Source organism: Miniopterus natalensis, chromosome 6, assembly GCF_054644295.1.
Source record: "Miniopterus natalensis isolate mMinNat1 chromosome 6, mMinNat1.hap1, whole genome shotgun sequence".
In the NCBI taxonomy this organism is placed as follows: domain Eukaryota; kingdom Metazoa; phylum Chordata; class Mammalia; order Chiroptera; family Miniopteridae; genus Miniopterus; species Miniopterus natalensis.
The window spans coordinates 48,689,453-48,700,446 of record NC_142086.1 but is presented as its reverse complement, the minus strand read 5'-3'; positions in this window follow the sequence as shown (position 1 = coordinate 48,700,446).

The window sequence follows — 10,994 nt, the reverse complement described above, 5'->3', positions numbered from 1 at the left end:
GTCTCCCTCTAACAGTCCTCTCCCTCTCCCCTTCCCTCCCTCCCTCTCTCATATATCTGTCTATGTCTTACAAAAACTGTAACATTATATCGCTCTACATTTGTAAACATGCTTTTAAATTTTTGAGAAAATAATAGTTATGTAATTTCAAATGATCTTTTAATGATTCCATTTGTCTTTGCATGAAGCTTAGAAACCTCATCTTCAGTGGAATAGAGAGGGGTCTGTAACTCCTTCACGGCTTCACTCTTAATTTAGTCCATTTGGGATTTTAGTAGCTTAACTCACCCCATGAGTTAATGTGAATCATTAGTAGTGCTCCCTTCTGGAGCTGGGTTATTTAGTGACAGAGCTCCTACTTTTGCCAAATGCAATACCATACTTACCCAAATTATTGGGCAGCTAGCCTCCACCTGAAGCAGACGCCAGTGCTGATGCCTTCGTGGATGCTGAGTCCAACCTTAGGGTTCATTTAGGCACTGAGCACTGATAGAGACAGCGCCCCCTACAGCAACACTGTGCTCCAAGTGATCCAAGCCTCACCATCAGTGGGAAGAAGCCTGCCCACGTCCCGGAGCACACTTCAGGACATCAGAAGCAGCACCCTGGGGAGATACGGGAAAGATAAAGACCCAGCATTAGACTTGGAGAGCAAGGCAATCGGGCCACCCAAAATAATGCAAGCTGCTTGTCCAGAAATGCATTATCACCTCCAGGTACTGAAGTTCATCATGAGACTTCTTGTCCAATCCAATGGCCTAAGGGGCCATGTGGGACATTTGACTTCTAGTCAATATAGTGATCTGAGCTGATTGTGCCTGTTCCAAACACATGGGGATGCTACATAAAATACAGAAAATTAAATTTCCTAACTGATAGCCAAGATCAGAAACTAAAGAAATCTGTGGATATGCCCGACCAGTGATCAAGGTCGAACCACACCCTGAAAATGCCTTGGAAGCTCAGTTGTTTTGTGGGCTTTTTGACTTATCAAAAATTATATTGAAAAGAATATATATTTATTATCTTGTGTCTTTTTAAAATTAAATTAAGGTATAGTTTACATACAATAAAATGTATCCTGTTTAATGTTGAGTACTATGAGTCTTGACAAATGCTTACAGTCATGTAGCCACTACCCCAATGAAGGCATAGAACAGTTCTACCACCCCCCAAACTTCCCTCTGCCCTTTACAGTCAACCTCTTCTCCCACCTCCTGGCTCTGGCAACCACTGATCTATTCCTGTCCTAATAGTTTTGCCTTTTCTAAAATTTCACATAATTGGAAACATACAGTGTACAGATAGGCTGCAGTTTTAATTCTCACTTATAGAGAGATATCAAGGCTGCAGTCTTCAAATAGCAGAGATATTGGAACTGAGCTCCTTGAATAAAGCCTGGAGTCAAGAAAGGGTTTTCCTATTTAGGAACTGAGATTGAAAGAACTCTGCTTGTGGGCCCAAATATCAGGCACAAAAAAGGGCTTGTAATGGAAATAGTCACCCATGAGATATCTAAACCTTTATTCTGTGTGGCATAAAGATAAGGGCAGGTATTCTCATACTATCAACATGGTATAGATGCCCTGAGCCTAGAAACTCACATGAAAACTGGTCTAGAAACCATTTATCCTTTAGAGATAGCAGAAGTAATCACAATATTACACCATAGGAACATCTTCATAACCGAAGCACATGTAGGACCCCTGCAGAAGACAATTCCTTACCCACAGAATTAGAAAGCATGCAAGTCCAAAGCCCTGAGCAAAAATCAGCAGGTTATACAGAAATCTGAAGAGCCTCCAAAATAGCTATGCTCATAGTATTCAAAGAAATTAAAGTATAAAAACAGATTTATAGAGCAAGAAGAGATTATTATAAAAGTTCAATGGAAGGATTGAAAAAGATAGCAAATAGAAAATTACCTAATAACTCATTTTTATAATAACTCATTTTAAAAAATCAGTGATCAGGTAAACCATCACCAGATCCAACTGAAGGAGGGATTAGTGAACAGGCTGAGAGAGCTAAGGAAATCACAGAGATGTAAAATATGAGGAATTAAGTGTGAGATGTGAAGAGACTGAGAAACCACAATATACGTCTAATAGGAGTTCCAGATGTAAAGAACTCACAGACCAGAAAAGAGGTGATATTTCAAGAAACAATAGATGAGATTTCTCCAGAGTTTAGGAGAAACATGTGGCCATACATTGGATAAGCACACTAAGCCCCAAACAGAATAAATAAACATAAATTCACATCTACAATAGGATGGAAAATAATCATAAAAGCTAGTTTAGCAAAAACAGAGACACCTACAAAAAAATGGCTATCAGATAAACAGCAGTTTTTACCATCAACATAGACACTTATATATCTTTAGAGTGCTAAGAAAAAATATCTTCCAAAGGGATTACAGTGTGGAGCATTTCCCTTTCCTCTCTCAATCTGTTTAGATTTAAGGGGATCGATGCACTTGTAAACAAGTTCTTATTTATTTTAGCTTGTTTCTTTAAATAAACAACCAGGAGAAACATTCCTGTGACGGATGGACTTTGGTGGAATGGGGTTTACTATACCCAGATGACCTCGGGACTATGAATCACTCTTAGAATTCTGTACCCATTTAAACTATCATTTAAGAGTGAGGAAAATGAATATTTTAAAAAGATACACTGAGACAGTTTAATCCTAGAAATTTCCCCTTGAAAGCACTAAAATTAGTAAACGATTTCATTCATGAAAAGAAAGAAAATCAGCCGGGCAGAAGAGTAACTAAAAAAAATATTTAATTTAAAAAGTAAAGGTAAGCAAAGAAACCCATAATATCTAAATAAGTAGTAAATCATCATCAGTTTGGGAAGGTTAGAAAACATGAGGGAATTAAAATCCTAAAATCAGCAAATTCCCACCTCAAGCTGAGGTGGCTCAGCAGGGACAGTTATTAAGCAGGGAAAGAGGGTAGGTATGTCCACCTCCTGCTGTGTCTGCCTGGCCCCAGGAAAAAGGGTTGGAGGCCCGGATTCAGACACCTCTCCACCCTCCAGCCCCAGCCCCACCCCCACTCCCCCCAACTCCTAGGAGAGGCAGCCGGGGATGAGCCGGTGGGCAAACCTCTCCCCCAGCACCAAGCAGGCAGATGGATGGGCAGCTAGCAGATGGAAGGAGACAGGTGCTGACTGTGCTGAGGGGCCTGCTCAGGAAAATGCCACTCTCCAGCCTTTGCACAAGGGTGGCTCATTACAAAAAGGGAAAGGAGAAAGAAACGGCCCAAACTATTCCTCATCAGAGGGCTGCGTTCAACAAGGGAAAATTAAATTCTTGAGGAAGCAGATGCTCCTTGGTTGGGAGGATGCCAAGTGGGTCCAGGAACCTCGTCAGTCCTCAGGACCCAATTAGCTTTCCTTTGAGCACTGGGCCCTTCACTGATCCCTCCTCTGGCTGAGAAGAGGGCCCTGGGCTTTGATTCTCTCCACCTACCTGCCAGGGCCCCTCACTGGAAAATGTCACGTCTGCCACCACTTCTACTGACACCTGAGCTCACAAACCCACTGCTCTGCCCTGGCCTGGGCCATGCTGCTGCAGCAGGCCCTCCTAACACTCCCCTTGCCTGGATCGTGTTCTGCAGATACACCCACATATTCTCTGGGCACGGCACCACCAGAGGAAAATCAGACACAGTCCCTGCCTTGAAAGAACTCGACATTCGGGAGGGAACTAAACTGGTACACGTAACCGTTAGTACATGCCGGAATGTGATGAGGGCCATAAAGGAGCAAAAAGCTATCATTTATTGTTGGAGCATTTTCTCTCTATTGAGCACTGGCTTAATCCCATTTCCACGTGGCCTCGTTAAATCTTTGCAGGTCCCTTACCTCCACGAGGCCTGTCCCCCTATTGTCCCACCCTGAAGCACCGGAGACTGGGAGGCTCAGCCTCACCTGAGACGTCCTGCTCAGATGCTCAGCTGACCTGGAATTCACTGGGCACCAGAGGATACTCTGGCTTCCTTGGGGCTGATGCAGAGCCCCTTATCCCTCCTGACACTCTCCTCCTTTGATCCCCCTCTCTACACCCTGGGGCCCCACTTCATCCTGCAGCTATCCCAGAGCTCTGCCCAACCCAGCAAGTCCCAGTTGCCCTGGATCTTTACCCCCCACCCCCCAGCTAAACAGATCTTATCTTGCTAAATACTGACTGTCTTGCAAAGCATAATTATGATGTGTTATTATGCTAAGTTATTAGTCCTGTAAGGAGCAGGAGACAGGAGAGAGGACCAAGAGTTCCTTCTTGTCTCCTGGTGCAGAGATTAAGAGACTAAAGGGGCATAGTGAGAAGCGGAGGCTCAGAATGGTCCAGTAACCTGCACAAAGCCACAGAGCATATCAGTGGTCGAGCTGGGACCCTACTGCTGACTTTATTAGAAAGTGGGTGAGGATGAGAAGGGGGCTGTGGGCACATCAACCAGGCCTGGGCAGACTCTGCCCCAGCTTGTTCACAGTCCAGTGTTCAACACCCGCTCCCCGGCCCCATGCAGCACCCCAGGGAGAGCCTAGAATCACATCCCCAGGAAGACAGGCAGCTAAAGGCTGCACGGGGAGGGCTTCAGAGTTGCGCCAGGACTCGCTTGCCCTGTGCTCCTGCCATACAGTTCATTTCAGCATAACACACGCTTACTAGGGCCTGCTTTGCCCAGGAAGGGCATCAGGCCCTGAGAAGGGCACACAGAGAGATGAAGCATGTCCTTGACCCCCAGGAGCTCACAGCCTCCCGAGGGAGATGGACTGCTGCGCTGGAGGTGGCACCAACCAGAGCACCAGAAGCAACACCTCTGGTCCGTTATTAAATCACAGCCTCTGCGCTCGGCGGGAGCTGAGATTCTGCACTTACAGGGCCTGCTTGGCCCGCGGCACCCTGTGGGCTCTGCCCATAGGGGGTGCTAGCGGGAGAGCCCAAGGCCAGAGGAGGGAGGCTGGGCTCGCTCTTTCCTGTTTGTTCCCGCCTGCTTCCTGTGGGCTTCCTGTTTCTGTGAGCACCATCCCAGCAACTATTCTTCGGCGCTGCAGACAATGCCAAACTGCTGAATCCAGTCTGCAGATTTTCCAACTCTCACAGAACCCGTCTCACACCAGCCTGCCCCTCAGGAGACACTGTCAACAGCTGGCTGGCTCCCCTGCTTGGAGGGCTGGGTCTCAGGCACATGGCCCGCCCTCCTCAGAAGCCTGACTTTCAGCTCTGCAGGGCTCCTCCTCTGTGTTTCTAAACTGTCCCCTTGCTCCCTCAGCCAGAGGGATGGTGGCTGCTTCCCACAGCCACTGCCCCTGTTCCACCTTTTACCCTTCAGGTACTTACTTAGCAGCGTTAGGCCGAACAGCTATTTCTATTAAATTTTCTCTGTCCTTGTTACTGGTCACTGACTGATACAGTATCTTTAGGGGATACCTACTGCCTTGATCTCTCACAGTATCCCTCGGGCTCCCTCTCTGGTAACACTATTCCCCTGTTTACAAAACTGCTCCTCCCACATGACCCGTTCCATAGGATTCTATTTGACTGTCAATGGCAGGACCTGCTGCCCCACCTGGCCTGGATATGGTGTTGGTCCCAGAGGTGGGCATGTGGCCTAAGCCAGCCAATTAGAGCTTTCCCCTGGGACTTGTATACACTGTGGTCTCTTCTGTCCAAGGTCACTACTGGGGTGACTTAAACAGAGTTGTCTGCAGCTATGCCTTTCCCCTTCCCCGACCCCACCCCAGGTAATCCTGTCTGTAGTAGAAAAGAATGGAGACAACTCACAAAGAGAGAAAAAAGACTGAGTTTTGAAGAAAGGGAGAGCTGACGACATTGTTGAGCTTTGGACTGCTGTTGAGAGCGCCTGCTGTCCGCTCCACCCGTCTTTCCCAGTTTCCTGAAACAAAAGTTCCCCTTTGTTTCTACGCAAGTGTGAGTAGGTTCTCTGTCACATTCAACCCAAGAAGTCCTAGCATGGCTGAGGCAGAGCTCCTGAGACGTGAGTCCTCTAGAGTCGAGGTGAGCCATCCCTCACCCAGCCAGTCCCTCGCCAGGCACAGCAGCCCCTCTCAGTGTCTCCACCATGTGACAGCCTCGGAGACACTGGAAGATGCTCACATGCCTGTCTGGACAGAAGCAAAGAAGCACAAAAGGGGCCCATTGTGTCCTGTTTATGAAAGTGCCCGGCAAAGGGCCCAGAAGCTCAACCAGCCTGGCTGAGCCAGGATCAATGGGAAGAAGAAAATCTAAGAGGAAACCGGGAAATGAAGGAGTCGAGAGCATAGTCCAGCTTCCATCCCAGAGTCCTGAGCTCAGTGCTGCCCTGCAGGGTTGTCCCCGCCCATCTGTGTGAGAAATGTGTAGGTAATACGTGTTATGAGGTATAGGATTGCATCAGTATCCCTTCTTTCCCTAGTCAGGCTCCCTGTGGAAGTGTTGGGCTTCAAAGCCTGCTGAATTAAAAACAATTCTAAATCAAAATACCTTTCCCCTTCCGGCAGGAATAGCGTCACCGGGACTTCAGAGACCATTTAGTCCAGCCCACACCCTCCCTTCACCCAGATAAGGAATTGGCAGCTTCTCGATGAATCATGTAGCTGGTGACCCTCTAGGCCAGAGGCAGAGCCCAGGTCTCCTCTCAGAATGTCGGGGGTCAGACTAAACAGAAACCTCATAGAAGGCAGAGGCCTTGCAGCCACAACAATCCTGTCAGCCTGACCGGATTTCCTGCAAGGCCCTCAGGGAAGGAGCAGGGCACCGAAGGCCTGGGGCCAACAGGCCTGCAGGGCCACCCTCTTCTGCTGTAGTCATTTGTGTGGGATTTCCCAAGAGTAGGAGCTTCTCTCAGCCATAGCTGAAATATTCTCTGCACTGGAAACTTGAACATAAACAGTTAAATAGCACCAATTTGCAGATCCCAGCTCAAACCCAGAAAGAGTGTGAGGACGGAAAGGAATCCTAGATCAGCAGCCAAAGCCAGGCTCTAGGTCCAGCCCACAACTCCCTGGATAATTTGGAGCGAGTCATTTAGCCTCTCTGGGCTTTTATTTCCCCCATTTGCCACAGGGAAAGACATAATTCCTGCCCTTCCTACTCCTTTGGGCCATTGTCTCCAATTCCCTCATCCTAACACACAGCCCTGATCCTGCCAGCACCTCAGTCAGTGCCTCCCCCAGGGACAATGGGACAGTGCCCTTCACTGGGTACAATTCCCAGGAGTGCTGAGGAAGGGTGTGCTCAAACCAGCTGAGCCACACAAGCCAGGGTGAATGGAGTCCATTTTTTACATTCGTCCAGGATCTGAACTTCGGGGTGATTAGACAGATGTGAAATAAATATGGGGTTTCTTTTTAACCCTAGGTCCACTTAATTGCCTCAGTTGGGAGAGTCATTAATAAATGATTAATGGAAATAGCTTCTGTAAAAATTGAGTTATCTCAGATGTGTTGCAACCTGCTGCCTGGATACTCCTTAGAGTTTAGAGCTGCTAATAGCCTCTGATTGACTCTCTTCCTTTAAACAGCAGATAATGCTCCAGGCCCAGGGACTTTCTCCCCAGAGATGAGCATTTGGCTCATTGTCAGAGGGAAAACTAAGATCCAGGTTAAACAACTGGTTCAAAGTGCCAGAAGCAGCCAGTGATCAAGCCAGAATGGGGGCCTCCCAACCAGTAAGAGTCTGGCTGCTGCTCGATCATCTAAACCACCTCCCCAACACCCATGGGGTTTAATGGAAATCAACAAAATGCCAGACAAGTGGGGGGAAAAGACAGGAAATACACATCTCCCCCCCCCCCCAGTGCAGCAGGGGTTGTCTTCAGGTGAGATCATAGTTTACATGACTTTTGAAATCAGGGGGAAATGTTATTTTAAAGAATCTTGCTGCTCACACTCTCATTTTTAGGGTGAAAATGTTTGGGTCTGAGGCGGGCAGAGATCACAAGGACCCCCATCATGGCAGGACCATGGCAAGAGAGTAGAGACCCTTGTTGCACTGGGAAGATGGCTCTGCCATGTCTCGTGGAGCTCCCGGCAACCTCCAGGGACTCACAGCCTGCCAGTCCATGACTTCCAGCCAGAGAATCCACAGCTGAGTGTTTTCAAAGCCAAGGGCAATGCTACATCCACCTGAGGGTGTTTGGGGACTGTGGGAAGAGCAGGAAGCCAGCCATCCAGGGGGACAATGGGAAAAGTCTGTAGCTGACCAGCGGTGCTTCTGGGTGGGCAGAGCTCTTAGTTGTCCAGAGCTTCCCAGTTCAGAAGTAACCACCGTGTCCCCAGGTTTCGAACTTCCCTGTGATTGCCTTAATGCAAGATACACTTCTTAGCCCTCAAAACATAATCCTGCAAATTTAGAGTTAAAAAGTAGGTTAGTGGCTGCCTAGGGATGGGGGAGGGTGTATGTGAGGATTAACTATAAATGGTATGGGAGATCTTTTGGGAGAGTGAAAATGTTCTAAAATCAATTTATAATGATGGTTGTGCCACTGGTAAGGTTACTAAAAATCTTTGAAGTATACACTTGTAATGACTGGATTTTGTGATATGTAAAATACCCCTCAATAAGTCTGGTAAAAAGACAAAAATTATAAAAAGGAAAAAACACCTACTACTGATGTAACCTCCTTCCCAAACACTCCCCAGCTGCACCAGCACAGAGCTGACCATGTCTTCCTCAGAACTGCGTCCTTCCTTGGGTTCACTCCCACTTTAAACCTTAAGCTGTAATATTTGTGGCCATGCTTGCATCTCCTACCTAGACCAGGCCTCATCATCTCTGACTGCCCCAGGTCCCTGCCCTAGGGCCATGCAGGTCTTGAGCATTGGAGGGACAGGTGAACATGTCTGCAGTGAATGAATGGAGGGTGGGGTGGCCTGCAGTCTCAATCTATGAGTTTTGGACATTGTCCGAGACTTCCAGGACTCCTGGAACCAGCTGGTCCCTGAGCTCTGCTCCCACATAGACCTGTATCACTTGCACCCCAAGCCACCCCATCCCAGGCACAGTGGGACAGATGGGTCAATGCCTGTGACCCAAAACTCATCCAGAGAAGGAAGTAACCCAGATAAGCTGAGCATATTAAGATAGGCATTACCTTGTTACTTATAAAAGTAAAAACCTAGAAACCTAAAAGACTAATAAGGTATTGTTTAAATAAAATACCACCATAGGATGGATTATTATGTAACTAATTAAAAACATATTACTCAAAACAGCTGAATATGAATAGGAAACTACTTACAATATCATATTAAGCCACAAAAGCAGGATGTAAAAATGTCATCTCTGTTTTCTTTTCAATAAATAAATCAAGCCTGAAAGACTATCGAAGTGTTCACAGTGGAAATGTGAATGCTTTTATTTTCTGTCTTTGTACTTTTCTGCATTTTCTAATTCTCTACAATGACCATGTATTACTCTTTTTAAAAAAAGTTATTTAAAGAATATTAAAAAAGCAAAAGAATAATGTGATAAAAACCATGTACCTGTCCCCATAAAATGAAGAAAGGTCACATTTTACTTAGATCGTTTTTTAAGAGTAAAACAGCGGACTAGATAGAAGCCCCTGTATTCTCTTTCCCCAGTTTAGTTCCCTCCCTCCCTCTCCAGAGACTAGTTTTAGAGATTAGATGTGTATTCAGTCCACGTTTTAGTAGTTGTATTACGCTGATTACTTAGAATTAGGTTTTTAAAATAGTTTTTAAACTTACCAATAAAACGATATTATATATAACACCCTGCAACTTACATCCTTCTAGAACTATTGGAGTTGGAATAAACTTGTTTCATTAACTAACTGCTTTATAACAATCTTTTGTGTGATATGCCACAGTGTCTTTCTCCACTTCTCCACTGATGGACTTTGGGTTTGTATCTAATTCTTACTATAAGAAATGATACATGTTTTCCTATGCCCATTAGCAAGATTTGAACTAGAGCAATGGTTCTTAAAGTGTGATCTCAGCACCAGGAGCATCAGCATTGCCTGAAGACTTGGTAGAAATGCAAATTCTCAGGCCCTGCCCCGACTGAATCAGAAACCTGGCACTGAGGCCATGCAATCTTGTAGCAAACCTTCCAGCTGGTTCCCGTGCAAACTACAGTTTGAGAACCACTACTCTAGTCTAAAACATGTATCTAGAAATGGATCAGTGGGCCCTTGGGTATGCACACTTTAAGGTTAACCATATACCCCCAAAGAGTTCTCAAAGCAGCTTACCAGCTTACCTCCCCGCCCTATGAGGGCCTCCCCGCCTCTTCACCAATACTGGCACTGTCAGGCCATTTTCTTCTTGCCAAACTGCTGGATGGAATTGGCATCTAATTTTCTTTAAATTTGCATTTTCATGATTATTGAAGTTTGTATATATGTACTTATTGGCCACTTCATTTTCTTCTTCTTTCATTAACTTTACAATATAAAAAACATAGATTTTAAAACACACATATAAACTTAAAGCTGTGCCAGTTGCCTCATCATCATGTTTATGAAATGGAAACCTGACCAGAGCTCTATGTACCCAGCTGCTCGGACACCTCCCTGGTCAGCGCCCTGCCCCCCTGCTCTGACCGCAGTGCTCTGGCCTCTCCAGGGACCACCTTCTGGGCTGATGGTCATTCTCCTCCCACGACCACGGCCCTCACCTCCTGAGGCCACCTGCCTGGGAACAATCCCCACCCAGGAGTTAAGGACGGGAAATGCATCTCTCCCCAGTGCAGCCAGCCCCATAAGACACCAGGCCTAATTCAAGAGATCCAGGATAGGAGATACTGAACAAGTCCAGCGATTTGCTCATTCAATCACATACTCATTTAACCGAAAAATATGTATCACATCAGTGATGGGCCAGGCAACAGGCTCAGCACAATGGTGAGAACCATCACTTTACCTGCCCTCAAGGGGCACAGAGTTCCTTGGGGGAGAGATGTTATAAGAACAATTAGACAAATTCATGTAAAACTACAACTATCACAAGCAC